Source organism: Myotis yumanensis, unplaced genomic scaffold (genome assembly GCF_028538775.1).
Source record: "Myotis yumanensis isolate MYYU_CA2020_CCGP unplaced genomic scaffold, mMyoYum1.0.hap1 SCAF_17, whole genome shotgun sequence".
Lineage (NCBI taxonomy): Eukaryota > Metazoa > Chordata > Mammalia > Chiroptera > Vespertilionidae > Myotis > Myotis yumanensis.
Genome location: NW_027223768.1, coordinates 42,276,473 through 42,280,590, shown reverse-complemented (window position 1 = coordinate 42,280,590; position 4,118 = coordinate 42,276,473). Strand labels below are relative to the sequence as shown.

The following is a 4,118-nucleotide window of genomic DNA, read 5'->3' as shown; positions in this document are numbered from 1 at the left end:
GCTGGATGTAGTAATCTTAGTTTCAGATCCTTGCTTTCCATTACCTTGAGTACTTTATGCCATTCCCTTGTGGCCTGTAGAGTTTCTGATGAGAAATCAGTTCTTATGGGAGCTCCTTTGTAGGTAACTGTGCTTTTCTCTTGCTGTTTTTAAGATTCTCTCTTTGTCTTTAATTTTTGGAATTTTAATTATGATGTGTCTGGGTGTGGGCCTGTTTGGGTTCTCCTTGCTTGGGGTTCTCTGTGGGTCCTGAACTTGTGTGGCTTTTTCCTTCACCAGGTTAGGGAAGTTTTTTGCCATTATTTCTTCAAACACGTTCTCCATCCCTTTCTCCTTTTCTGCCTCTTCTGGCACTCCTGCTATTCGAATATTGTTATGTTTCATGTTGTCCCACAGCTCCCTTAGTTGTCCTCCTGTTTTTTAATTATTTTTTTCTTTTTGGTTCTCTGATTGTGTGATTTTTTTTTCTACCTTGTCTTCTAATTCACTGATCTGAAACTTGGCTTCCCCTAATCTGTTGTGTATTTCTTCCAATGTGTTCTTTATTTGTGCTATTTCATTCTTTATTTCTGTTTTCATAATTACTATATCTTTTATCATGCTGTTGAGCATCTTTGCCATCATTACTCTGAACTCTATGTCTAATAAATTTCTTTCTTTTTTTGTCCACACAATGTTTTTATTTTTATTCAACTGTCATCAAACAGCAGAATTAACACAACATTTGGCAACTCCAGACTGGCTTTTGTTTCACCAATGGAGAGTGATAAACTTAACACCACAGACTACGGATTCCAGAGAACCTCTCACTCAGCCCTGCAGCTCAACAGCAAAGAGACTCTGCAGGTTTCCTTACTGCTCTTCAGAGGATATGCCTTTAAATTCTCGGTTCTTATTCTTATATTAACAATCTGATGACCACATCATAGTATCAAAATAGCCTCCCCAAAATGGAGTTCAAATTTGATCAAAACATAAATCCAGATGTGTGACCCTGTACAATGATAAAGGACAGGCAGAAGGACAAGTTACCCTCCAGCTCTGCTCAGGTCTCGCCCATGAGAGTGGGAACAGGGAAGAGGAGAAATCAACATGCATCACTGAACTTGAGAACACTGCTTGGGGCCCCGGGGCGATGTCTGTCTCCTGGCTTTCCCCTACTTCCCAGCCAGCTGCTCATAGAGCTTGGGCACATAGTCATCCCATTCCGCCTGGTACGTGCCGGCCACTGGGGGCCCGAGCTCGTACTTTTTTGCAGAAAGATGCCACCTTGAATTTGCCATGGTGGTCTCCAGATTGGTTGCTGAGAATGGGCTTGTTACACTTCAGTGGCTTGGGTTGCTCGTCAACCAGCCAGATATAGCGGTAAAGGCCTGTGCCCTTAGGAGGCCCAGAGCCCACATAATCAGATAGGACGGTGCCACTGCTGATGTTGCCCTTCATGTTGACATGGTGCCATTCCCTAAATGTGGGGTCCTTTCTTCCTGGAGCATCTGGGTCTGTCAAGACCAAGGTGTAGCCCTAGCTGGTTTGGCTCAGTGGATAGATAGAGCATCAGCCTGTGGACTGAAGGGCCCCAGGTTCAGTTCCAGTCAAGGGTACATGCCCAGGTTGTGGGCTCAATCCCCAGTAGGGGGCATGCAGGAGGCAGCCAATCAATGATTCTCTCATCAATGTTTCTCTCTTTCTCTCCCTTCCTCTCTGAAATCAATTTATATATATAAAAGCCCAGCGACCATTATGGTGGAACCACAGGAACGACCAGAAAAACCAGTTGCTATGATGCACACTGACCACCACAGGGCAGATGCTCAATGCAGGAGCTGCCCCCAGGTGGTCAGTGCACTCCCACAATGGAAGTGCCACTCAGCCAGCACCAGGCTCATGGCTGGCAAGCGCAGTTACGGTGGAGGTAAGGGGCAAGCAGGAGGGTGGCAAGGAGCGACAGTCAGATATCTTCTGAGGGGTCCCAGATTGTGAGAGGGCTCAGACTGGACTGAGGAACCACCCCCCCGCCCCTGCTCATGCATGAATTTCATGCATTGGACCTCTAGAAAAAAATATCCACACTAATAAAAGATAAACATGCAAATTGACCGTACCTTCACTATGCCTTAAGCCACACCCACCAGACAATCAGAGCGACTATATGCAAATTAACCCAACCAAGATGGCGGCCAACAGCCACAGAGCTGGAGCAAGCAGGAGGCTTGGTTGCCCCAATGATGGAGGAAGCCAAGCTTCCCACTTGCCGTGGTGGGCTCTGAGCTCCACTCAAACCAACAAAGTTTTAATTATAGAAGATAAATAAACTCCAGATAACTGCTTTCTTCTGGCCATGGCCATGGAGCTGAAGCAAGCAGGAGGCTTCCCTCCCACCCGCCGTGGCCGGCTCTGAGCTCCTCTAAAGGCTACAAAGTTTCAATTATAGAAGGTAAATAAATCCCAGAATAAAAAAAAAAGAAAAAAAGGAGAGGCTGGGAGCTTCTGTCACCAGGGGGCTTGGCCAGCCTGAAAACGGCCCTCAGCCCCTCACCCAGACTGGCCAGGCACCCCAGTGGACCCCCCCACCCTAAAGGGGGTGTGGCCAGCCTGAAAACAGCCATCAGCCCCTCACCCAGGCTGGCCAGGCACCCCAGTGGGGACCCCCACCCTGAAGGGGGTGTGACCAGCCTGCAAACACCCATCATCCCCTCACCCAGGCTGGCAGGCACCCCAGCAGGACTGCCACCCTGATCCAGGACACCCTTCAGGGCAAACCAGCCAGCCCCCACCCATGCACCAGGCCTCTATCCTATATAATAAAAGGGTAATATGAAAACTGACCCTAACAGCAGAGAGACTGGGAATGACTGGTCACTATGACACACACTGACCACCAGGGGGCAAATGCTCAATGCAGGAGCTGCTTCCTGGTGGTCAGTGCACTCCCACAGGGGGAGCTCTGCTCAGCCACAAGCCAGGCTGACGGCTGTCAGTACAGCAATGGTGGTGGGAGTCTCTCCCGCCTCCTCAGCAGCGCTAAGGAATTCCGACTGCAGCTTAGGCCTGCTCCCCGCTGGCAAGTGGACATCCCCCGAGGGCTGCCGGGCTGCCAGAGGGATGTCTGACTGCCAGCTTGGGCTCGATCCCCCAGGGAGCGGGCCTAAGCCAGCAGGTGGACATCCTCCGAGGGGTCCCAGACTGCAAGAGGGCATAGGCCAGGCTGAGGAACCCCCCCCCCCCAGTGCACAAATTTTTGTGCACTGGGCCTCTAGTACAGGGGTCCTCAAACTTTTTAATCAGGGGGCCAGTTCACTGTCCCTCAGACATTCCACACATGCACACTGCGGGCCCGGGACGAGTCGGCTGCTAAGCAGGACAGGCAGTGGCAGCAAAAACACCCGGCGGGCTGGGTAAATGTTTTCGGCGGGCCACATGTGGCCCTCGGGCAGTAGTTTGAGGACCTCTGCTCTAGTATATATATATATAAAGACCAAGGTGTAGCGTTTACTTGGATCAAGGCCATCCCATGAAATACCAGTGGGCCAGTTCTGATCCTGGGTGAGCGTCAGCACTTTGCTCAGCTTATCGACCTCCACCCGTAGTATTTGACCTGCAGCGGGTACTTCAGCCTCTTGTCCACTTCCTGCAGGCTCAAGGTCCCTGCAGGCTCATTGGCATCACAAGACAAGCAGAGAGACACGGGGGAACCAGGGGCATGTCAACAGCACTGATGAAGTGGCTCATCTGTCTGATAAATTTATTATCGCCATTTCTTTTAGCTTTTCTTCTGGAGACTTCTCTAGTTCTTTCATTTGGGGGTTGGTTTTTAAAAAAAATAAATCTTTATTGTTCAGATTATTACAGTTGTTCCTCTTTTTCCCCCCATAACTCCCCTCCACCCAGTTCCCACCCCACCCTCTGCCCTTACCCACCCCCGCTGTCCTCATCCATAGGTGTACGATTTTTGTCCAGTCTCTTCCCCCACCCCCCACACCTCTTTCCCACCCCCCAAGAATTGTCAGTCCCTCCCTTTCTCTGCCCCTAATTTTATTATATTCACCAGTTTATTCTGTTCATCAGATTTTTTATTCACTTGATTCTTAGATTCACTTGTTGATTTTTAGATTCACTTT

General features: G+C 49.6%; 1 pseudogene; it reads right to left on the bottom strand.

Annotated features, from left to right (window-relative positions):
* Positions 1 to 1,143: 1,143 nt before the first annotated feature.
* Positions 1,144 to 3,667, bottom strand: LOC138996034 (phosphatidylethanolamine-binding protein 1 pseudogene; annotated as a pseudogene).
* Between the last annotated feature and the right edge of the window lie 451 nt (positions 3,668 to 4,118).